Source organism: Schistocerca serialis, chromosome 9 (genome assembly GCF_023864345.2).
Source record: "Schistocerca serialis cubense isolate TAMUIC-IGC-003099 chromosome 9, iqSchSeri2.2, whole genome shotgun sequence".
NCBI classification, from domain to species: domain Eukaryota; kingdom Metazoa; phylum Arthropoda; class Insecta; order Orthoptera; family Acrididae; genus Schistocerca; species Schistocerca serialis.
In genome coordinates this window covers 234474891-234501887 of record NC_064646.1, presented here as the reverse complement: position 1 = coordinate 234501887, position 26997 = coordinate 234474891, and positions in this window count along the sequence as shown.

Here is a 26997-nt window from a genome sequence, read left to right as displayed (position 1 = left end):
AAATCTGTAGACAATAGAAGAACCTAATTTTTGATGAGGATGGGAAAGCGAAAGCTAAATTCTCCTACTGTGATAGATATTAAAAGTTCCTGCGTTATGTATAGATGGGCGAGGCAACCTAGACCCTACGCTGATTTCACTCTGACAAAATTTCTCATAAAGTACAATGGAAAATTCTATCTTACTCGGATCACGGAGCACAAAAATTAGAGTACGACACGTACTGTTATCCTCAGCAATCTATCTTATTACTTTATTAATGCATTAAGAATTGGACAAAATCATAATACATAAGATGGCGTTGTCTCTTGGACTCACAGTTGAAATGTTTTATTGCCGAAGTATAGTTGATGTGAGTAAATTTTGTTCAAAGCAACCACTGCAACACAATCTCAATGGTTCGCTGAACTCTCTGCCAGGCACTTAAGTGTGAATTGCTGAGACTATGTAGATGAAGATGTAGATGTCAATGCATGGTCCCTATCTCAGCAAAATTTTAATTCAACAAGGTATTAAGAAGAGCAATAACGGCAATGTACGCTATCGCAGATTGTCGTATGGAGAAGATGTAGATATGTAGACAAAAGTAACATGGTGTATGTGAAAGAAACCTTAGCAATCATACGCCCTTTGATTCAACAAAGAATTACAAACGAAAGTGATTCACCACTACTAATAAAACTGCTACCGAGGGTACTGCATACTCAACAAAGAAGCCGTGGCTCAAACCTTAGCACACAGCACACCGCAAAAATACGTTAAATTACATACAGTATTAAATCAAGAAAAATAACCTACACATTTAAGTATTCGTTCTATTCTGCAAAATCAGATCCATTCAGTGGCGAACAAGGAATGCATCTCTGTGGACAAAGTAATATCTGATTGAACATTGTAACTGTGGACACCAAGAGATATCCTGATCTAACATTTGGAGATCCCTGCACGTAAGTCTAAAAGCTGAAGATGCAGGTGTTTACAGAAAGTTGATAAACGAATGCACTTGATTCCTACAACCAATCATGTAGAGTTGTGGACGAAAAAAATACCAGCCTTCAACTCACCACAAATAATGAAAAATAAAAGAAATCGCCCCTAAGTTTAACGCAATTATACAACCAAACGTTATACGTCGAACTCTACTTCACTTTAAAAGCCGTATGTGAGAACGACGCTTTGGTTCTACCGCATTCCACGTGGTTTCAACCAACTCACACTCTAATTGTTTATGAGAAAAAGCATAGTAACATAATCCCTGCATTAACTCACGTGATTTCCCCCTAATAGCCAAAACACAGAAATAAAGATTATTAATGTTGTGACTTGGCAAGACAGCCAAGCCACTATGAGAGAGCCGAAAGGCACGCGTTTGAGCTCACGCAGGCTGGCGTGAGGTCTGGAACAGTTAAAGGAGTTGAGTCTAGTAAAAAAAGTACGTAGCTTCTGGAATACTTTAATCCATAATTGGTGAACATAGCTCGTGACGTTACATGTTTTACAGCATCAATAGTGATTGGTAATGGCGCCTTGCTAGGTCGTAGCAAATGACGTAGCTGAAGGCTATCGTCTCGGCAAATGAGAGCGTAATTTATCAGTGAACCATCGCTAGCAAAGTCGGCTGTACAACTGGGGCGAGTGCTAGGAAGTCTCTCTAGACCTGCCGTGTGGCGGCGCTCGGTCTGCAATCACTGATAGTGGCGACACGCGGGTCCGACGTATACTAACTGACCGCGGCCGATTTAAAGGCTACCACCTAGCAAGTGTGGTGTCTGGCGGTGACACCACAATTAACTGAAAACTCCACTCTACGTATTTTCAGATACCCCAATCCCCAGGTTGCCCGATGCACACACCTCTTCTTACCAAGTCTCGATGGCAGAGTGCCCCACACAAGAGTTATTGGAACCGCTCTCTCTTTTCAAAACTGGGGCGGTCTGGCAGCAAAGAGAACCACGATAACCACCTACCCACTTAGCTGGGCGTACCCCAGACAGCCCAAACAGCTTTCGTTATAGTATAGTCTTACACCCCCCCCCCCCTCCCCGCCCCCTCTTCCTGCTAGTAGGTAGCGAAACTGCAGTATCAGAATACAGCTACTGGCTAATCTTAAAACCAATATTCACACATCTCAGATGTATGAGAGGTAACTGCTGATGTTCTGTTGTTGAACTCCGCCCCGCCCCCCCCCCGTCCCCCCCCCCCCCCGCCCCACACACACACAAGGCTGTAATTCAAAACACTGATTTCGCGAAATTGGCAGTAACTACAACCCAGATAAACACAAAAAAGGATGGTGCTTATTGCAAAACAGGTGAAACCACACTACAGTTTCTATGAAGACATATTTCGTAAAATTTTACGAAAGTGAAGGGCAGCAAATGGGAATACAACATAAAAAAGTGAGTCCCTAAAAGCCAAAATGTCCGGAAGTGTGAAAGTGCAAATAAATTGTCTTGATGTATGCGTCTGCTAACAACGAATGGAAAAGCCACGGACATCACAACATAGAAAAAGGAGAATTAACCTACGTAAGTTAATTATGGACCACATTCGTGAGGAAAAATGTTTTCCATGTTATAAATAGGAAAATTTAGATCGTCACTATATATGAAAAGACCGTTGGCGATGTTTTGGAGGTAAAAGCGAAATGCTTTTGTTGGTAAAATTGTCTGAAATGCCAGACAGATATCCAACAAACATTGTAAATAATATTAATGGATAAACGTTTCTTGGTTCTCTAGTAGCATCTGATTTATTTGTCAGCTCAAGCTTTCAACGAATATCTCTAAAAAGGGGTGGGAGGGGGGGGGGGGGTTAGCTCTCGTACTAATGGTGGTGCTTTCGCATATAGTTTTTCACGGAGTCATGGATTACAGTGTCACACCATACATTACATCGATGTCTGTGATGGAGGATCATTAATAGCGAAGCAGATTCTGACAGAAGTCAATTTAGCCTATTTCAGTATAACCATTCAGTATCGAGTGCTCTCTTCAGTGGCCCATTATGGTTACAGCCGCTGACGTCGATAAAGTAGTTGTTGAACATTATGATCTCGAAGTCTTCCTTAACGACAGAATACCAGTAGACAGGCGCATGGGCTACTATTTTCACTTTATCAACTGTAATGATATGTTTGCTTATGACGCTGCGTTCGGCAGCAGCAGTTTTGTAAAAATCACGATATTTAATGTGGCTGTGCTCATAATGGGGCATGGTTACACAGGCGGTCAGTACTGAAAGGCAAAAAAAGGAGAAAAAAATTAGCCGAGGTGTGTACCAATTAACGGATCACGATGCCTTCTAAACCTTCTCCGTCCGACATCTGCAAAAAATGGTTCAAATGGCTCTGAGCATTATGGGACTCAACATCTGAGGTCAACAGTCCCCTAGAACTTAGAACTACTTAAACCTAACTAACCTAAGGAAATCACACACATCCATGACCGAGCCAGGATTCGAACCTGCGACCGTAGCGGTCGCGAGGTTCCAGACTGAAGCGCCTAGGACTGCTCGGACACAGCGGCCGGAAGACATCTGTGTAATTGTGGTGGCATATAGGCATTCTATGACATCGTGACGTCTCCAAAACAGTATTTAGTCAACTAAGCTTGAAAGAATCACACGGTCGATGACCACTGTCAGAACGATTCAGAGGTTAAGCATACAAAAAAATTTGTTGCGGATATTTGTATCCAAAACAGTTACCACGAAAAACTCCACTCTCAAAACAATATTTAGTTAACATTCAAATAAACAGAAGCCACTAGTTTTGTAGGACTGCCAAGAAATAATCAGACAAGGGGCGGTTAACAATGCCTTGTACACTTGTTTCGGTATCGATCAGTGTTCATTAAGTGATTCTGGAATTTCATGTGGTTCCACGAATTATTTTTCGATGCCACTACTTTTGAAACCTTAAAATCTGTAATTTGCAGTTAATGGAGTCTATTATTTTCAGGCATCAATGGACTCTAATATCGACCTTTCACCAAAACGATATCACTAGTATATTATCAATACATACTTTTATGGTCATTCGTCTGATGCGGGAAAAGGAAACAGGGGTTCAGCGGTCAGCCGACGGAAACAGCTTGTAACACTCCGGTTTGAACTTACCGACTTATCCCGCTCGATCGAGATCTGATAGCAGCCCAAAACAGATATTAATTAATGTCACCGTGTACCTAATGGGGCTGTCAATCGGATTGGACTGCTACGGAGATGTTACATTCCATTTTGTCCTTCTCAAATGCTGTAATAAAGAAATGTCTGGTGCCAAGAAGAACGACAACACAGCTTCAATAATCAATGATCTATATTCACCACAAAAACACAAAGTAAGGAGACAGCCACTGCCTTCGTCGTACAAAATTAATAACGGCTAATCTCAGCACAGGCCTCTTTGTTGTCCATTATCGTCACACGCAAATTTTAATCACTGTAAACCAACAATGCAATCCAACACTGCAATCCAAATAATGCCGGCGTGGTAGACGCGAAAATACAAATATCGGCACTGAAATATCACTGAATCACTCTATTAATTATACTTTTCACTTTCCCGAATATTCCTAACACAAAGGGGTTAAACCACGGCGACGGCCACTCCCTTTGTCGGTACGGTCTTGCATTCCAGCAACAGACCTCCACCCGGCTCGGCCCACAGCGCGTACCACACTACTGTCTCAACACTCGCTCTCGCTCTCGCAACCCGACACACACTATCGATTGTCTGTCCTGTCGACCTGGGCTGTCGCAAAACTTATAGTAAGGGCCTACGGACCCCTTACAAGCTGCAGTCATCCACTCTGTGACCAAGTAGAGCATCCAAATGGCCACTTTCTCGGACACGCCATTTTATTACGCTGTCATGAATCATTTTAGAATCCTCCTAATTTTTATGGATGGAGATAAGTATGCTTTAAGCATAGAAATAAGCTTTAGTTCGCCTGCATTTAAACTTTGCTATCTAGAATTTTTATAACGGAACTGACAGTAGAACGTGGCATCTGAATTACAAGTTCGTATTGATTGTTATTTACAACAAAGTCTTGAAACTATATTATTCAATGGATATCATGAGGTACTGTAATCAAAACTTTCTATTATTAATATAAATGATTCTTAATTTACTACAAATAAAAGGGAGTTTTTATTCAAACTTTAGTTTATAATAAATTACTCGAAAAGTATTAGAGGTAGCTTAATGGGGTCACATAGTTACTTCTTCTATATCGAACTGAAGCTTCATACCCATTTTCATATTTCTAAGTCTAATCCTTAGCGCCTTTAATTATTTTGTAAAAACGACGATATTGAGCAAAATATAGTTCCGATCAACTTGCCGCTTCTAACAGTTCATTTTTACATACATTTGCACATTCTGACCGATTTTTGGCTTTATAGATTTATTATTTAGCGCCACTTATTTTTTTCTTGAAACGATGTATTTATGGAAAGATATTCATCTGATCAATGTGAGATTTAACAATTTAAACATCGATATACTAAATCACATGCTGACACAGTTTGGAGAAGCAACTTTACTTTTTAATTTCATTCTTAAACTATGGTGCAATACTTGTGTGGTACGCACAGACGCGTTTGATGACGTGCCACTACTCGCTCGCAGTGTACTGGGGTAAGTCTCGGTGTACACGCTCGCCTCTCTATCTCTCAAACGATACAGCGTTTGCTTCACCACAGTACCCTCTGGCTTCTCTAGGTTTTTTTTTATCGAGGAACAGTCGCAAACAGAGCAATTACTAGTTATTCTCTAAACTGGATTCTTTAACATTCAAAGAGGCACTCACCTGAGGTGTAAATGTGATGTTTGGTTTGTGGAGCGCTTAACTGCGTGGTCAACAGCGCCCGTGCAGAGTCCCAATTTTTAAACAGTCTAATTTTTACACAATCCAGTCTAGCCACTGTCACGAATGATGATGAAATGACGAGAACAACACAAACAACCAGGGACCACGAGATGAGAACGGTAACAAATCTGATAATTGATATAATGTTACTCTCTCGGGATTCTTCACCGACACTCATGGAAAGTATGCCCTCCTATTAATTACTTTTCACTACTGTAAAACACTGGTGACAGAGTAGCCAAGTAGGTCTGCCGAATGGGGAACTAAGGGCCTACTAAACTCTTATTAAATCGAAAATTCGCCGTGGAACCTGTTAACAACACTAAATGCGCCCCTGTCGTAACTGATTTTAAGTAAACGGATCTGGAAACGGTAATTCACAAAACTAACTCATTCTCTCATCTTCTCAAGACCAGACAGAAATGATCTGACTAGTAAGTCCAGTAACTTACCCAGTTGAGCTGGAAGTGATTCGAAGACACTACTCCTAGCAATGTGACCCCCTGTCTGTAAGAGTAGGAGTGAGGGGCTGGAGGAGGGAAGGGGGATGATTCTTTGAATTTAAGGGGGGATGTAACGGAAAACGTTCACATTTACTTAAAATATTGTTAAACCCATATTTATTAATGTACAAATCTAAACTTCAGCATGTATAAACCAAAATAGGGGTGTTTTAACGGAAAAATGTAATAACATATGTAGGATTAAATTTTGCCAGAAATTTTAATTTTTAATTTTTTATTGTCCTTTCTATAAAACGACGTAACTCAAATTCTAATCACGCAATTAACCTGAAAATTTATTCTAGTGTTCTGAGAACGTTATAAAACCACTGAACTGCAGTTATTAATTTATTGTTCAAATTGTATCACTAAGAGAATTTTTAATTTTTCACATTCAAAATTAAGTTTTTTTCTGGACACAGTCATCTAAAAATCAGACTGTAATTGCAGGTTCAAAGACCTTCTTCTCATACTTCTAGATGTAATAAGCTTACCTCAATTTCAAAATTCTCCGTACGGATACGCCTATTCCTCCAGGTTTCTCTTCTCTCCTCTTAGAATGTTCCTGGCCCGTATTTGCAGGTCAACTTTCTTCATCCTGCTCTTCTCGATGGTGTAAAATGCTTTTGTTGTAAACACAGCAGGATCTATACTACCTCTCTTCAGCACATCAATTCTGCCATTATTTCTATTATTGTAACATAAAACTGCATCATGACATCTATTTTAAGTAGTTAAAGTCCACAGAGTATCCTTTTTGGCATCTAATCCAAATTAAATTATTGAGCCTTTCATTTGCATTTTGTGTCTTTCCATGAAGACACTTCCTCAACAAATAACTAGATGCCAGCCAAATATATCGAAAGAAAATAGCCTCCACATTGAAAAAAAATCCGCTGCAGAAGCAAGCAGTTTCTCAAAAGTCGGAAAAGGTGAGAGTGGCCGCCAGTGCAAAGTTAATTAGTTTAACAATTTAAAGGTATTTCTAAAATGCTATCACAATTAAATTCACTCAAAACATAGATTAAACCGTGTAGATCAAGAAAGTACTATTCCTGATTAATTGAATTTTGGGACCAAAATCCATTACATACCCCTTAAAAGTGAACAACCGAAAGCTTTCATTCCCGTTCTCACTCTCTCATCCTTGTCTGAGTCATTCTCCCTCTTTGTCGTGCCTATTGCCACGCTATCCAGAGAACAGCCTCCCAGCTCATTGGTTTTGAGGTCACCTTGCCATCTGTATCATTCTCTTGCTCTGGTCTCTTCCCAGATGCGTCTAGACGAGGTTGACTAGAGAACGGTCCCTCAGTTTAAAAAAAGTAAAAGGGGTGGTGGGAGAGCTTGGTTGCTTTTATAGTGGCCAACCACTCTCTCATATCAGGCTTCGCATTCTCTGTCCGTCTCACGGCGTGTTCCCTTCTCTGTCGTGTCTAAAACGACATCAACTAGGGAACTGCCCTCGTTTAAAATATAGAGTGAGGAAAAATTCATTGGCACTGATATTCCCACACAGCTTTCTCCCTCCGTGCTTGTTGTTACGGCCTGCCACCTTCTCTGTGCCCATGCTACTTTTATTTCCAAACACGCATTCAACTATAATTACTCATGGAACACAGTATAAAGGAAATTAGGAAATTAAAAATAGTGTACATAGGTTGGTTCAAATGGCTCTGAGCACTATGCGACTTAACTTCTGAGGTCATCAGTAGTCTAGAACTTAGAACTAATTAAACCTAACTAACCTAAGGACATCACACCCGAGGCAGGATTCGAACCTGCGACCGTAGCGCGTACATAGGAATAAACGAAATAAAACCCCTGGCTTGGTCTATCTTCTCCCCAGTCTCTCAAAAAAAAAAAAAAAAAAGGTTGGTAAAGGTGGGGGAAATCTCTCGATGTGCAAGTGACAAATTTAGTCAACTTACATGAAAGGAAGCGTTTGAATGAGAAAGTATTCGACATACTCAACGAGGAAGCAATATGTGCAAAACAATAAATGAGCATGTGTTTAGAATCAATGAGTGTTTTTGTTGACACTAGAGTCAGCTATCAAGGCGAAAAGTGTAAGACGGAGATCGAAAATATCCAGTAAATAACTAGGACATTGGGTGCAAGTACTGTAACGAGATGAAGGATGCACATCTGTGGAAGTCGTGGCGGGACGAGTGTAAGGTGGTAGGACGCAAAGAGTAAAAAAAAAAAAAAAAAAAATACTAATAAGGATTGTGAACATATACGAGCAACGATATTCCTAATACTGTAATCAATTTGTACTATCTCTTTTTCGTAGTACTGAACCAACATAGTGTCAGAAGAGCCCTTCCGTTTTTATACGTTCTAGCGGGATACTGGCAGGGTGAGCCTTTTTGTCGATTCATGACGTGTTGTCATATAGTGCAGTTCATAGCGCACTTATCCAAAAGGGTGAGATTTTTAGTTGTTTTTACCGACATGTGCTTTTTAACTGTCGGAAATACACGTCGCAGCTCATATTTCGACAGTTGAGGATTTTAAGGTTGTCTCGCTGCTACTACAAGTGAGCTTCGAAGGAATGTGGGTTGCCGAATAAGGAATAGTACCGTAAAGAAAACAGCTCGGCCTAAACGCTCCCGTTACCAACATCCAGTGGCAAGTTCTCCGCCATGCACACCAATTGAGAACAGAAACACTAGGACACAGAGACCTATACACTTGTAGTTGTTCAGGACGCTTGGGTGCCTCAGCAATACAAATAGCCGTAACGTAGGTGCAACCACAATGGAGGGGTATCTGTTGAGAGACCAGACCGCTGTTGTTCCTGAAGAGTGGCAACGGATGTTTTAGTAGTTGCAGCTGCTACAATCTAGATGATGACTGATCTGGCCTTGTAACATCAACTAAAATGGCCTTCCTATTCTGGTAATGCGAATGGTGGAAATCAGGGGAAATTACAGCCACTATTTTCCGCGATGACGTGCAACTGAACTGTACGATGAAATGACGAGGGTATCCTCTTGGGTAATATACTCCGGAGGTAAAATAGTCTCCCATGTGGATTAATGGTATTCAGGAGGTTGTCGTCATCAGGAGGAACAACACTACAGTTCTACGAGCAAGAGAGCGGAGCTTTACAACGCTATATCGGACAGGTAAATTGTTGTTGTTGCTGTTGTTGTTGTTGTTGTGGTCTGCAGTCCAAAGTCTGGTTTGATGCTGCTCTCCATGCTACTCTCTCCTGTGCAAGCCTCTTCATCACCGAGTAACTGCTGCAACCTACATCATTCTCAATCTGCTTAGTATATTCATCTCTTGGGCTCCCTCTACAATTTTTACCCTCCACTCTTCCGTCCAGTTGGTGATCGCTTGATACCTCAGAACGTGTCCAGCTAAGCGATCCCTTCTTGTAGTTAAGTTGTGCTGCAAATTTCTCATCTCCCCAATTCTACTCAATACCACCTTATTATTCACGTGGTCTATCCATCTAATCTTCAGCATTCTTCTATAGCACCACATTTCAAAAACTTCTGATCTCTTCTTGTCTAAGCTATTTGTCGTCCATGTCACACTTCCATATAAGGCTACTCATCATAGAAATACTTTCAGAAAAGACTTCCCGACTCTTAACTCCATGTTAATAAACTTTGCTTCTTCCGAAATGGTTTCCTTGCCATAGCCAGTCTATATTTTATATCCTCTCTACTTCGACCATCGTCAGTTACTTTGCTGCCCAAATCGCAAAACTCATCTATTACTTTAACAGTCTCATTTCCCAATCTAATTCCCTCAGCATCACCTGATTCAGTTCGACTACATTTCATTATATTCGTTTTGCTTTTGTTTTTGTCCATCTTACATCCTACTTTAAGACACTGTATATACAGGGTGTTACAAAAAGGTACAGCCAAACATTCAGGAAACATTCCTCACACACAAATAAAGAAAAGATGTTATGTGGGCATCTGTCCGGAAACGCTTAATTTCCACGTTAGAGCTCATTTTAGTTTCGTCAGTATGTACTGTACTTCCTCGATTCACCGCCAGTTGGCCCAATTGAAGGAAGGTAACATCGACTTCCGTGCTTGTGTTGACATGTGACTCATTGCTCTACAGTACTAGCAACAAGCACATCAGTACATAGCATCAACAGGTTAGTGTTCATCACAAATGTGGTTTAGCAGTCAGTGCAATGTTTACAAATGCGGAGTTGGCAGATGCCCATTTGATGTATGGATTAGCAATGGGCAATAGCCGTGGCGCGGTACGTTTGTATCGAGACAAATTTCCAGAACGAAGGTTTCCCTACAGGAAGACGTTCGAAGCAATTGATCGGCGTCTTAGGGGGCACGGAACATTCCAGCCTATGATCCGCGACTGGGGAAGACCTAGAACGACGAGGACACCTGCAATGGACGAGGCAATTCTTCGTGCAATTGACGATAACCCTAATGTCAGCGTCAGAGAAGTTGCTGCTGTACAAGGTAACGTTGACCACGTCACTGTATGGAGAGTGCTACGGAAGAACCAGTTGTTTCCGTACCATGTACAGCGTGTGCAGGCACTATCAGCAGCTGATTGGCCTCCACGGGTACACTTCTGCGAATGGTTCATCCAACAATGCGTCAATCCTTATTTCAGTGCAAATGTTCTCTTTACGGATGAGGCTTCATTCCAACGTGATCAAATTGTAAATTTTCGCATTGAACATGTGATGGCTGACGAGAATCCGCACGCAATTGTGCAATCACGTCATCAACACAGATTTTCTGTGAATGTTTGGGCAGGCGTTGTTGGTGATGTCTTGATTGCGACCCATGTTCTTCCACCTACGCTCAATGGAGCACGTTGTCTTGATTTCATACGGGATACTCTACCTGTGCTGCTAGAACATGTACCTTTACAAGTACGACACAACGTGTGGTTCATGCACGACGGAGCTCCTGCACATTTCAGTCGAAGTGTTCGTACGCTTCTCAACAACAGATTCGGTGACCGATGGATTGGTAAGGCGGACCGATTCCATGGCCATGAAGTAAATATTCCTGATTTCCAATCAAGAGTCATTTAATAAAAGCAAGGCTTCCTGTCCACATTGTATACCAGTCAGGTTCCACTCAGGGTGCGCTGATACAATAGCTCCATATTTAGCAATTATATACAACCGCTCGCTCACAGAAAGATCCGTACCTAGAGACTGGGAAATTGCTCAAGGAAGGAAAGTAGGAGTAATCCGCTGAAATAAAGGCCTGTATCACTAACGTCGATTTGCAGTGAGGTTTGGAACACATACTCTATTCGAACATTATGAAGTACCTCGAAGAAAACGATTTATTGACACGTAGTCAGCACGGATTCAGAAAATATCGTTCTTGCGAAACACGACTAGCCCTTTATACTCATTAAGTAATGAGTGCTATAAACAGGGGAGGTCAAATTGATTCCATATTTTAAGATTTCTAGAAGGCTTTCGCGTTCCTCGCAAGCATTTTCCAACCAAAATGCGTACCTATAGAATATCACCTCAAATATGCGACTGGATTCGTGATTTACTGTCAGGAAGGTCACAGTTCGTAGTAATAGACGGAAAGTCATCGAGTAAAACAGAAATAATACCTGGCGTTCCCTAAGGAAGGGCTAGGGACCTCTGTTGTTCCTGACCTGTATTAACGACATAGGAGACAATCTCAGTAACCGTCTTAGAATTTTTGCAGATGATGCTGTCATTTACCGTCTTGTAAAGTCATCAGATGACCAAAACGAATTGCAAAATGATTTAGATAAGATACCTGTATGGTTCGAAAAGTGGCAATTGACCCTGAATAAAGAAAAGTGTGAACTTATTGATATGAGTACTAAAAGATATTTGCTAAATTTGGATTACGTGGTAAGTCACACAAATTTGAAGGCTGTAAATTCAACTAAATACTTAGATATTACAATTACAAATACCCTAAATTGGAACGATCACATAGATAATGTTGTGAGTAGAGCCAACCAAAAATTGCGATCCATTAGGAGAACACTTAGAAGGTGCTACAGGTCTACTAAAGAGACTGCTTACATCACACTTGTCCTCCCTATTCAGGACTATTGCTGTGCGGTGTGGGACCTGTATCCGATCAGACTGGCGTATGACATCGAAAAAGTGCAAATAAGGGCAGCTCGTTTTGTATGATCGCGAAGTAGAAGAGATAGTGCCACAGACACGATACGTGAATTGGGGTGGCTATCATTAAAACAAAAGCGTTTTTCGGTGCGATGTGATCTACTCATGAAATTTCATTCACCAGTTTTCTCCTCCGATTGCGAAAACATTCTGTTGGCACCCACCTACATACGGAGAAATGCTCATCAAAATAAAATAAGAAAACTCAAGGGAAGCACGGAAAAAGTTTAGTGCTTGTTTTTCCCGCGCGCCGTTTGAGAGTGGAACGGTACAGAAACAGCTTGAAGGTGGTTCACTGAACCTTCTTCCTAGCACTTTATTGTGAACAGCAGAGTAACCACGTAGATATAGATGTAGAATATTTTTTCAATGGTTTCAATCCACTGAACGTGGAATTTTGCTTCCACCATTTTTTTACTATATTTACCCTGCTTCTGGTTTCGAAACGTCATTTTCCTCCGATCTTCTAATCTCACAGATATGAACTGCTGAATTCACCTTCATACAAATATTTTCTGGACTGTACAGCTCTTTGAAAAATTTTTCTCTATATCATTGTGTCCTTTACATAATAGTAATTTCTGTAAAGCATAACACATGGCTCTATTATACTTAATCCACTTCACTACTGTGCATATTATAAAACATATTTAACTCTCTTGTATTTTGTTTTTCAAATTAACTGTCGTTTTTCTTCAATCATTTCTGTTATAATGTTTCAAATGTTCACATGTTACTGTCAGCGCCTGATAGGCGGCGCGACTCGCGTTGTTTTCGTAGCACTAATGTAAGCCACTGGGCCATTCAGTCTGATGCTCCCACGTGGGCCCACGTGGCAAAGGCTAGAATGTCTTATTTTGCTTTCGACTTGAGCGTACCTGCTCTAAATTATGGCCGTTCCTTTTTATCAATGTAATTTTACCGAAGTGGTCTTTGTGAGTTATGAAAATTGTCGTCTTGGTTCATGTGTTTTATTTGTCATACTTAATTTTCTATACATTATTATAAAGTATTTATCAGAATTTCACTCTACCTCTAGTAGATGGCGAAACCTTGTTCGGTGTACCTACCAGTTACCTGCATCCGGTTGGTTATATAATCCGATGTTAAAAAGTAATGTCAATCCACCAAATACCTGACGATGGTTTTCAAAACGGTTCAGGTGAAACGTGTATTGATAATTGTAATTGGCATTTATAAAGCTGCCAAAAAAGTAAACCTAACATTGTTCAATTAACGTAAGCAGTTCTAATAACAATTGAAGAAAGTATCGCGAAGGAACGTGAAGATTCTGAGAGTTCCTACAGTTCATAATATTACGTAGGGGCCACAAACAGCACTCCTATAATGTGTGTATGTATTTTCTGCTACCCGGCGTGTATGTGTAAGTGCATTCCCATTAACGGTGTCATGGCCAAGCACCGTGAACAGATATTGGTTACTTCTCTTGCATTGCAGCAAAATACTCAACTGGACTGACAGTGTATCAAAAATCAGCGACATAATCCCATATACTGACGGGGATTTTGTTAACTGCTGCCTGGTATTGACATTCTGCGGTGCGTGAAGCGTGTAACCTCATTCTGCAAAGTGACTTTAACAACTATTCACAGGCGGCAGCCGACGTGAAAAGGGAATATGTGCTTTCTAAATAATAGACCGCTGCGGCTGCTCTGACAAACAAAAGCTGTGGAGAGTAGGGGTTGAGGGGGGGAGGGGCGGAGGGGAGAAATGGGTGGGAGAAGGGGGCGGGGCAGGTTAGACTGATTTTCCAGTCCGTTGGGCTGTTTGCTGACAGAACAGCCCAGCTGACTGTAGTTATTTATTACCACGTTAAGCACCGTCATAACGTGCAAAAGCCATTGCCTATGACTAACATAACTGAGCAATCTTGCTTTGAACAACTCCAATATTTTCTGTTAGGTGCGTTCCAACTGATGAGCGTATTTACAGAGCAGAGATTTATTGTTACATTGCAACTGTCAAAGATAAATATGCAGACATCTATCAGAACATTAGTACGGTACATTTGATTCAGAAGTTGAAAATAGGGCGTTGAATGAATGTTGAAATAATGCTCTTAAATTAACTACGTTTTGTCGACCTTTATATTCGACTAGCTACAAATATTATTTCACTTCATTTTATCCATAATTCCCATATTTAATTTATTTCATACATAAAGGATAACAGACATAATCTTGCGATTATTTCTGTTGTACTGCGATACACCACAACTTTTGGTCCCTGTGGATCTATACATCTGTAACTACAAACATGCAATGCAAGCTGCTGTAACTGCATGAATGGAGGTACGCTTTACCATTGCCACTGAATCCCTGTCTCGTTCCACTTGCAAATAGAATGAGGGAGATGTGATTGCCTGTTAACATCTGTACGAGCTGTAATTTAGCTCCATTAACGTGCTTAAAAAAGGTGCACTCTGGAGACTAAAGAATCAATCTGTAGCCTGTCGCAAACACTGATCTTCTACCCCAGGGACGATGAACATCTCTGCTCACGTGCATTGCTCGAGCATGCATGCCAGGCTCTATCGCTTGAGAGCACCCTCAGCCTTTCTCATGTTACGACATCTGAGCGGGACGTGAAGAAAGCGTGTGGTGGTGGTGGTGGTGGTGGTGGTGTTGTGTGTGTGTGTGTGTGTGTGTGTGTGTGTGCGTGTGCGTGTGCGTGTGCGTGTGTGTGTGTGTGTGTGTTGGGGGTGGGCCCAGATTCTGCGAAAACGCCACATGCAGCATTGTTTCATATTTCTTATACCTCAGCAACATAGTTGACAAACGAAATAACTTTTAGTAGTATTTATTGGCACGCTGAAGACATAAAATTTACACCAGACGCAAACCGTCGACATATGGACTGGCGAAGATAGTTTCGTTCTTGCTTTCCTTTTTCGTTTAGAAACTCAACAATCGTGGGTTTTAAATCAAAAACTGGTTCCAGGAAGACCATATGACTTTACCTACTTTTTTGCAGTAATATAAGACTTCTCCATACTCTTCGTTCATTTCCATCAAAAACTGTCGCTATTGAAGGTGTAGTAATGCACATGAATTCAGGAAATTTACTATTCGCTTCACCAAATCCATCACGTGGTCCATACCTTTATATTTAACACAAAGTGCTTATTGATGTACAGTACAATGAATCCCGTATACAAATCACCTGCCGATCGGTTTAATTTTGATCTTCTTCATCATCAACTATGTCTTTCAATCCTTTCTGCATGGTGTTGTAATGAAATTTCATAGCGAAATCGCAGTACCTGTTGAATACGCGACTACATAGTAGATATTTAGAGATGTCATCCCTCTTTTTTGTTATTCGCATCCATTTTTAGGGGATTGCGATAATAAATTGTTAGACTGCCACATTTTTTGCAAACAGCCACTGGACCTGTGCACATCCTTTACACCACGAACAAACAACGAAATGTAAACTGGCATACACCATGAGATTGCCGAATTGAAGAAAGTCGTGCCGACTAAAATAAGCCGTACCAAATTCTGGAAGGAAGTCTGGCATCGCACTGCTAAATGAAACATCGCCCAGTACCGAAAAGGACCGAGCAAAGCCCGCACCTACCAGTAGTGCCGACACGTGCAGAGCTGCGGACTGGACGCGTACAACACACAGTGCATGTGGGAAGTCTTGTACGCCGTGGCCGACCCTGCGCTGCACTGTGCAAACAGATTTTTTTTCTTAAAAGATTGTTTCGTTTGCATCCCTCCAACGATTTGCAGTAACGAATCAATGTCGTATTGATGCAGCCGATCGATTACGAATCTGGCAGCACATCTCTGAAACGCTTCGTTGTCTACCTTTAATATCTCCTGATGAGCGCTGTGGTTAGCACACTGGACTCGCATTCGGGAGGACGACGGTTCAATTCCGTCTCCAGCCATCCTGATTTAGGTTTTCCGTGATTTACCTAAATCGTTTCAGGCAAATTCAGGGATGGTTCCTTTGAAAGGGCAGGGCCGATATCCTTCCCCATCCTTCCCTAACCCGAGCTTGCGCTCCGTCTCTAATGACCTCGTTGTCGACGGGACGCGAAACAACACTAACCTACCCCCCTGACGGGGATTCCAAGCACATGAATAGTATTGAAATATGAGACTCACATGTGTCCACTAAGTGATCACCTTTGTAGATGTGAAACACTCTTCTAGAAATCTTTCAATGAACGGTAGGCGACTATACTCTTCCTTAAAACTGACTTTTGCATTTCGTGTCATTTCGAAATGTTAGCCTAGATAATTAACCAAAGTGACGGCGTCAAGCACAATGCCGTTTATAGTGTTTTCGGAAGTTACAGGACTTTTTCTCGTAATCATGCTCAGTAACGTAAATTTATTTATATTTAAAGAAATTCATCTCACGGAATACAAATTCTGTCCAGGTAATCTCGAAGTTCCCTATAGTCACCCCACGACTACACTTCACCTTACAAAGCAGCATCAGTACCATACACTACACATACCCTAACCAGTCACTTTAATTTGGCCATTTGTCAAAAGACCTTTGTGGCCAAGCGGTTCCAGACGCTTCAGTCTGGAACAGCGCGACTGCTACGGTCACAGGTTCGAATCCTGCCTCGGTCATTCATGTGTGTGATGTCCTTAGGTAAGTGAGGTTTAAGTAGTTCTAAGTTCTAGGGGACTGATGCCCTCAGATGCTAAGTCCCATAGTGCTCAGAGCCATTTGAACCATTTTTTTTTACCTACTGTGCCTTGCTGAATGACAAGATCACCCAAAGAACCCCACGAAAACATTCCCCAGGCCATGACGCTTCCTCCTGGTTTGCTTTCAGACTTTCGCGCTGTATACACGAAGGGCATTGATCCGCTGAAGAATAAAACTTGAGCCCACTGAAAGGGCCACCGGTCGTCCCTCAGTCTACGTCCAGTTGCGGTTCTGGGGTGCCAATTCCAGCCTTTGTTACCGATGAACAGCGATCAGCATGGGTGCACGAACCAGGTGCCAACTGCAGAGGCCCATACGCAGCAACGTTCGATGAACTGTCGTTGGGGAAACAATGTTGGTAGCCCCTTGGTTCATCTGGGTGAACAGTTGCTGAACAGCTTCACGTCTATTAGCCTGTACACATTTGGACAGCCGTCGTTCACCACAGTGATTTATGGCCCCTGGTACACCACAGTTCTCTCGGCCCTAGTTTTGGGTAGCGCCAGTTTTCCACACACGGGAAACTTTAACCACGGCGGCCCATAAATAGTATACAAACTTAACCGTTTCGGAAATTCTTGCACCTTGGCCTTCAGATAAGTCATTTCGTTTTCGCATTACGATGATGACTACACTGGCTTCTGCGTCCGACCGACACGCTTTATATACTCTCCACTACTAGTGCATTTGCATGTTGACACTGAATACAGGCTGTGGCTATGTCAATGTGCCTAGACCATCTAGTTACCCACAGTGTTCAATAGACCGTGAATGCTAATGAGAACGTGAAGCGTATTGTAAACGCAGTTGAGAAATAGCGTTAAGTGTTGAGAAATAATGTGAACCGTCTTCCGTCAATAGATGTAATTTACTTCTATCCATACTTATGAGCCAGAACACTACAACGGAAGCCCACTGCAAGATTGAAAGCCAGCTGGTTGGTGTTGTGACTACTTCACACGTCAACCAGTACACGAGTAAATTGAGCAGAGGTAAATGGGGTATTATTCTAGCGACTTCACAAGCTACAAATGGGGAAATCCATTGACGACGTAAGTGAATTTGACTAAGTGTAGATTATTTTGGCCTGGCCTCTGAGAATGGTCTTACCAGAAACGACGAATGTGGTCCGCTATTAGCATCCTAATGGCGTGAGCATCTATGGAAAACGACTGATGTATGGTGAAACCGCATGTAGCCTGAGACGCGGCCTGGCGCTTTGTTGCCTTGGGGTTGGAAGAACTCGTCAAATAGGGTGTGAACCTCATTAGTGGCATAAATTTTAAATAGTTTACTAAAATCGAAATGTTCCTTGACAACGTTACAATTAATAGTGGAATAAATACAATTCCGCTGAGGTTCAAAAGAATAAATTCAACTCCGTCACCACGGCCTAATCGGGACACTTCACCAGCTAGACTGGTCAAGGAACTTAGACACCATCTCTTTCCATGATAAGATTTCTACAAACTGCTAGATAGCACAAGTTGACGTCGGTACTGAGAGCCGCCTTACCCCAGTGGTAGGATTCCGTTTCTGCTAAATGCTGTCCACAAGAACGCTGGTACAACGACAAAAACCCGGTAGCCCCTCTCTGATATTAACAAAGTCTCCACGGCAAGCACGCCGTGACGGAACATCACCACAGAATATGTGGACACTCGAGCCAACGATGGGTGGAATTGCGACCGCACTCCCAGTTCAACTCCTCGGCCATCTCCACTGTCTTAGAGTCGAAACTCAAGAGAGCGAGCCTCGTCCCGGCGCGGCATATCAGGCTGCCACCGACGCCCTCTGGCCAAAACTGAATACAACCGTGAGTGTGACGCGATCGATCTATTTTCGATTCACGGCACGGTTCATAGGCGATAAGATATTGACGTCCACTCTCCATCACAGAAAGAGGAAGATAGATGCTTGGTTACTCCGTAATCTAGGATACGTCGCCATCTGTGGCTGAATACTATTCTGGTGCATCCACAGCTGTTTCGAAGCACAGCTTTCATCGCAAAGTATTGAGGCTCCACAATAGAGGACCATTCGTTACTATATTCACCGAACACATCTCCAGTTTCGACTGCATCGAGCACACAAGCATCGAGATTGGGCCGTAGACCAATGAAAACGTTTCACCTGGTCGGATGTATCATGTTTTTAGCTACCGCGTCGTTGGTCGTGTCCGGACACGCCGTCATCCCGGTGAACAGCTACTCTAAACGTGCACCACGCAAAGAAAGCAAGTCCTAAGGCTCAGTGTAATGCTATCGAGAACTTCTCCTAAGGCTTCCTTGAGACAAGTTGTAGTAATCGAACGTATCAAACCGCTGTAGACTATGTGAACGATAGCGCGGACGACCTGCATCCATTCATGCTCGATGTCTTTCCCAACGGCGATGGCATTCTCAAGCAGTATGACCGTCCATATCACAAGCCGAGACTCGTTACACACTTGTTTGAGGAGCATGATAGGGAACTGCCTTTGATATGCGCGCTATCAAATTCGACTGATCTTAACCCAGTGGAATACATCTTGGAAGCTATTGGGAGCCAGCTTCGCATCCAAAAAACGCTTGCTACTGATTTACGACGACTAGTTGACCTATGCGTAGATATCTGTTAGCCATATACCTACTCAAATCCACCAAGGACTTCTTGTTGATTTCCTATCATGCAGAATCGCTCCTGTATTACGATACTGTGTTACAAAAGTGAATCAGCACTTAATTAAGCTTGTGATAATGTTTTTGCTCATCGATTTACTTCCATTAAGACCAGGACGAGGTTGTAGAGATGTGCGCCCCATAAAAATTGCTGCAGTTCAGTGCCAGAGCTTACATTGGTGTTAAATGTCCACAAATTCTCTATAACGCATATGATGGCAAATATTTTAAATGCAGCTGACAATGGCACATAGTTTTGTTCAAGTACCAGAAGTTGACGCTGTTTCCAAAAACACGTCAGTCCTCTCCTAGAGCACATGTTCGTATCCTAGTGGCAAACTGCAACTAATGAACGATCAACAACCGCAATTATATCTGGCTGATGGAGTTGGCTACTGAACTTTCCATGGAATATTAATTTAGTTTGTGGGTCAGAACAGGGGAGAAACCAGTTATATGTGACATACCTCTACGTGATGTGTTGCACGTATCATTCGTACTTATAACAATTCGCAAAGAGTTACTGGTAGCATGATACGGTTTCACACAACTGATGATACCTAAAGATACAATCATCTGACGTTAATACGCAGGGTAGTCGGAAAAAGTCTGAAAAGCTTGTAAGGTTCATGCAGGGTAGTTTTGTGCTGAGATATAATTGTTAAGAAAGAAATTTGATACGTTCCGCCTTTTCCGAGTTAATTAGGATTGAAGTTACCCAATCGGGCCGTTACGAGCGGAGAATCAATCAGCCCGCCAGGAACGGGGTCACCAACAGCGTTCTCGTTTCGTTTCTCCGAACGGAACAAGAGAGCGATACTACAATTGGAACCCGAAACAGAGGTCCCGCAGTCTTGTGTGCTATCGTCTACGCCAAGGTGTTGAAACATTTTCCTTCACCCCCGCCCATCTGAAAAATAAATTATTTCGCCCTCCACCTTCTATTTTTCTTTCCTTCTTCAGCACTTCTCATATTTGGCCCCATAACGGCCCACGATATTTTTTACTTAGGTTTCATTATTGAAACTATATATTACGACGACGTCAGTAATAATAATAATTAGCGAGTGTACTTGTGCACATACAGTTAACATTTTTTAAATTATCATACATTCTTATTATTCAAAAGTGGTGGAACTTACCAATTACAAGTAGATTGCTAATAACCACGGCTATGTGTGCAGTTTTTGGATCTGAGCAAATATGTGTACTTCACTACATATTGTTTTACACATTTGATAATTAAATTTTGGGTGTTTCCATGTATATTCGTTATAATTCATTCACAATGTTTTAATATTTGGAAGATCACTTCGTACAAATAACATTAGAAGAATGTTTAACATTTATATACCAATTTCTAAACCGTTGTATAAAAACTGATCATCCAAAAACGAAATAAAGAAGAGTAAAAATGCACATGGACGAAATTCAGAAATTTTTTGAAATACGCACGTTTAGTGTCCCGTATGTGCTTGTATTCGCAAAGAAAGCAGATCTAGTCTGAGTTCGATCTTTGAAACAATAAGTCACAGATCTTCTTCCAGTCACAGATCTTCTTGAGACCGATGTTTCGTTTTTATTAATGCCGTTGTTGAAAATGTTGACACAGAAGAAAGCTGACGTGAAGGTTAATAAGTCCACTGCTAAACTGGGATATTAATTCAGATTGAGTAAACCTGGTATTTTCAAGAGACATGGACTTAAATTCATTTCTATGTGTTCTATCACTTGACAGTTCGATTAGCTCCTCCTGTTCTGTTGAAGAGTATCGAACGGATTGTGGATCCAGTCATACTCAGATGAAGGTTCTGGACATTCATATACACCCGAGAGTTTCGAGACAGATTGCGCCTGTTCTACAAATTCTACGTACAACCAACTCATTTTCCAAAACCAAATCATTTCGACTAAGAAAAGATCTCACAGTTACCCTTCCCCATCTGGGTTTTCCAAAGACCAAATTTTCCTTAAATTGAAGCGTCTTCTCGCTTAGAAAGATGATATTGCTATTTAGACCTTGAAGTGATATCTGAAGATCATTTTATTGGTCAGAATCGTTGTCCAAGTGGCACAATATTAGAAACCGGTTTTCACGCAGAACTAGAGCGGCCAGTATAAGAGTGCTGTTCAATAGGAGAAGACAAGATTTATGCTTCAGTTCCACAAAGTGTGAAGAACTTTAGCACAAGACAACCAACGCACTTCCGTGTGCCATAGAAACGAGTCATGAGTAGAACCCATCTATTTGCGAAAAATACAAAATAGTCTAATGTTTAGAGCCCGTGCTTTCATAAAATTTCCAGTACTGGCTACATCGTTCAGCACTTTATTGGCTTCCGGCTGTACTTCTTTCGAAACTTATGCCGCCCTTTTTATTATGCAATGTGTGAAATTGACTGAAAGTGTAACAGCACATCCGCTTTTCATGAACCCCCTTTTAGTTACAAGAAATGCTCCCATCTCATCGGTGCATTTAACAACAACTTATCAATGACAGATTGTTGTCGACAGAAAGTGAATTCACAAGATAGCTCCACTCAGTGCTTAACGAAACACAAAGCCCCCGTGCATTCCACTTTCGTAACAGTAGCCTACAAAAAGTAGAAGCTGGGAAAGATTTGTGACATCAGTAGTGCCATTAAAGTTGTAGAGCCAATTTTGAGCTATCATGACGATGTGTTACCAAATGAATTTTCATGTCTCTGGCTATTGCATCAATGCGACGAGCCACGGTGTATCTGTCAGTAGTGTTGTCTTCAAACTCTCGCCCGACCTTTCCCCATGCATGATTTCGCACATTTACTGTTGCATCAAGAAGTATTTTCTCGCCATTTACGTATAACGATTAGGATTTTGCAGTTACGGCTATCTTAAAAACTGATACTTGTTTTTCGAGGAATCTGATATTTCCCTTTAGTTGTTGCTGCTCACGCTTGAAAAATATTATATAGTTACTTACGTGGTCAGGATGCCTTGTCTGCAGGTGTCTTTAGTTTTATAAGCTTCAGGCCATTGTTGGCTAAAAATCTCCAAATAAAGTACACATTTTGGTCGTAGCTCATTATTTGAAAGAATTCCGGTAAACGCTTATGTCAGATAATCAAATTGATATTTACGCCCTATTAGTTTTGCGTTTATAAGTACAGTTGGCGATAAGAACACAAGACGTGGTGAAAGAAAAACTTACTTTATTTAAATTTGAATCTTTTGCCTTATTGAAACTGCTTACTGTCGAAGGAGAAGAGACACTCAAGAGATACTTAGTGAATCACTTCTATAGCATGCCTAGTTACCACTGCGAATCAACCATTTATCCACGGGAACGACGGAACTTGTGTCACTTTCTTTTAAATCCGGTGAACTTCTCTTGTCATTAGCGCTTGTTAAATGTGTGGTCAGTAGCTAACCCGGCGGTGGTCGGTGACAGTGGCTGTGAGATGAAATATTACTCATGATTATTTTCAGCATTCCTACTGGTAGGAGCTACTGGTGAGCTCTTGTGGAATAAGGCAGCAAATGAAAGGTACGAAAGCTCTCTAACTTGGTTCTTGGAAATGAAAGTCTGACGCTACCAATATTTGTTCACCAGAAGTATTTTTCTTACGAAACATGAAAGCCAGCGCCCCCATCTGCTACTCTTGTCCTCTTCCCCCTTCCCCCCACTACCACCCACCCTCTTCTTTGAGGACAGCTGGTCTATGCTATGGGAACATGAAACTGTTTGTATTTGGTGAGCTGCAACGGCCTGATTGGCTAATTAATTCGGAAACTGCACAACGTATCTAATTTTTTTCTCTGTACTCATTTCTCAGCATAATCTACCCTGCGACCCCTTTATAAGCTTTTCAGAGTGTTTCTGACCAGTTTGTAAATCTGCTAAGAGTTCTCACTACGTTATTTTTTTTCCACAAAGGTTTTATATTGATAATTATCCTTCATGAGATAGGAAAAGTCGCATGGCTTGCGTTCATGTTCACAATTCAACCGATCATTTAACACGCTTTCAAGCTATCTTTACGAAATTACTGACTCTGCTTTCAGACCATAATGTAAACAGGTGTAGCTATGCTTGGCTGATAGTCGTACTAAGTACATTCCTAGCCGACTTCTGAGAGGAATTTCGACACAAACCATAACACGCGTTTCATATGTGCACTCCTTCAATATATGTGATACCATTTAAACAATACGTATTCCAGTATCTCTGTAAGTAATAAGATTTGACCATTCAACAAATTACTTGGCCCTTCGTGTATCAATGATGTTAGATACATGGAAGTTTTAGTAGAACAACTGACGCCTAAGGAGGCCTAACATGATTGAGCACAGAACCTTTGCCAAAGAAATATTGCACACAACAAGGAAACGAGAACTTGTAATTTATTTTCAATCGATCGCTGCTACGGCAGAACTCTAATATCATTGTTCACTTTCCAAACGGCCATACCAATGCGTAGTACCATGAGTACGCTGTATATACGGCACTCTCTGTTATTAAAGCTTTCAGCTGTTTGTTTTAGCTTGCTGATCTTGGCCTGACTAGAGCGTTCAGACCCATTCCACACCTAATAAGACACCTTTCTGTTCTTAGTGTTGATACATTTATTTCTTACCGTCGGTTCTAGATATCACACGACTAGGGTGAAAATTTTACAACAGTTATTTCAAATATTGACTAAATTTTCCGTCGGTACTTGTTTGAAATCATAATAATATGAAATAGGAAATCCTTTATAATATTCTGGAAAATTACATTTGTTTGGTCACAGTTCTGTTTTTGGCTACTTGGCCATCTACAGATGACCACTGAATGTCGCGAACATAGATAAAATCACTTGCGACTCAAACAGATATAACTTACACAACAGTTACAGAACATACAGAAAATGTGATATGCAGGGTGTTTACATACGAAATTTCTTGTCACACCGAAACAGTTAAATTAACTAAAAAAAGAAACAAATTTTTAGTGTTGAGATGTGTTTAATAAAGCTAATCACCAATTTTAACCTGTTATTTGTAACTGAAACATAATTTAAGACAGGTGAAAAAAGAAAACTTGCTTAGGTCGTTTGATACTAAGCTGGTGTTGTCTGTCACGTCTGTTGGTTATCAGCATTTCCTCTAGGGTCATCTTTCTGCTGTGCTTAACAGAATGTAATTCTGTATCATGTGAGTTGTATTTGAAAAACGATCGGCGAAAGTTGATTCTACCTTTTTTAATCTCCAAATTCTCTCATGTTCAGCCAACCTCATGGCTACAACTATGCCTGACTAATGAACTACAGTATATAGCATACAGTATACAGCTTAGTGTTAATTGAGCAAACTCAGTTTCCTTTTTTGTCTGTTTTAAATTAAGTTTTAGTTACAAATAAAAGATTAAAACTATAAACTCAAATTTATTAACGTATCTCTACATAAAAAATTGTCGCCTTTCTTCGTTAATGTAACTGCAGGATTTTGTCGAAAGTATGGGAACACCGCGCGAAATAGCGCGAATGACTACAAGTGTAATAAGAAATGCCAAGAAAGGAAGGAAAATATATTTGCTTAACAGGAGTGATAGGGCACAAATCGCAGAATATCTGAGTGACCACCATCAAACGTTCATTTCTGAGGAAGAGGATGTGGAACAAAAATGGAATAAATTCAGAAACATCGTCCAGTACGCCTTAGGTAAGTTCGTACCGACTAAGGTCCAAAGCGAGGGGAAAGATCCACCGTGGTATAACAATCATGTACGAAAGGTACTACGGAAACAAAGAAAGCTTCATCATAGGTCTAAGAGTAGTCGAATCATAGCTGATAAGGAAAATCTGAACGAAGCGAAAAAGAGCGTAAAGAGAGCAATGAGAGAAGCATTCAACGAATTCGAACATAAAACATTGGCAAACAATCTAAACAAGAACCCTAAAAAGTTTTGGTCATATGTAAAATCGGTAAGCGGATCTAAATCCCCTATTCAGTCACTCGTTGACCACGATGGCACCGAAACAGAGGACGACCGAAGAAAGGCAGAAATACTGAATTCAGTGTTCCGAAACTGTTTCACTGCGGAAAATCGTAACACGGTCCCTGACTTCAGCCGTCGCACGGACGCCAAAATGGAAAATATTGAAATAAACGATATCGGAATTGAAAAACAACTGCTATCACTTAGTAGCGGAAAAGCATCCGGACCAGACGAGATACCCTTAAGATTCTACAGTGATTATGCTAAAGAACTTGCCCCCTTTCTATCAGCAATTTATCGTAGATCGCTGGAAGAACGTAAAGTACCTAGCGACTGGAAGAAAGCGCAGGTCGTTCCCATTTTCAAGAAGGGTCATAAATCAGATGCGAATAATTATAGGCCTATTTCGCTTACGTCAATCTGTTGTAGAATAATGGAACATGTTTTGTGTTCTCGTATTATGACGTTCTTAGATGATACAAATCTCCTTCATCATAACCAACATGGATTCCGCAAACAGAGATCATGTGAAACTCAGCTCGCCCTATTTGCCCAAGAAATTCACAGTGCCGTAGACACTGGCGAGCAGATTGATGCCGTATTCCTGGACTTCAGGAAGGCATTTGATACGGTTCCGCACTTACGTTTAGTGAAAAAAATACGAGCTTACGGAATATCGGAACAGGTTTGTGATTGGATTCAGGATTTCCTAGAAGAAAGAACACAACATGTCATTCTTAACGGTTCAAAATCTGCAGATGTAGAGGTAATTTCGGGAGTACCGCAGGGAAGCGTGATAGGACCTTTATTGTTTACAATATACATAAATGACTTAGTTGACAACATCGGTAGCTCCGTGAGGCTATTTGCAGATGACACGGTTGTCTACAAGAAAGTAGCAACATCAGAAGACTCGTACGTACTCCAGGAGGACCTGCAGAGGATTAATGCATGGTGCGACAGCTGGCAGCTTTCCCTAAACGTAGATAAATGTAATATAATGCGCATACATAGGGGCAGAAATCCATTCCAGTACGATTATGCCATAGGTGGTAAATCATTGGAAGCGGTAACGACCGTAAAATACTTAGGAGTTACTATCTGGAGCGATCTGAAGTGGAATGATGACATAAAACAAATAGTGGGAAAA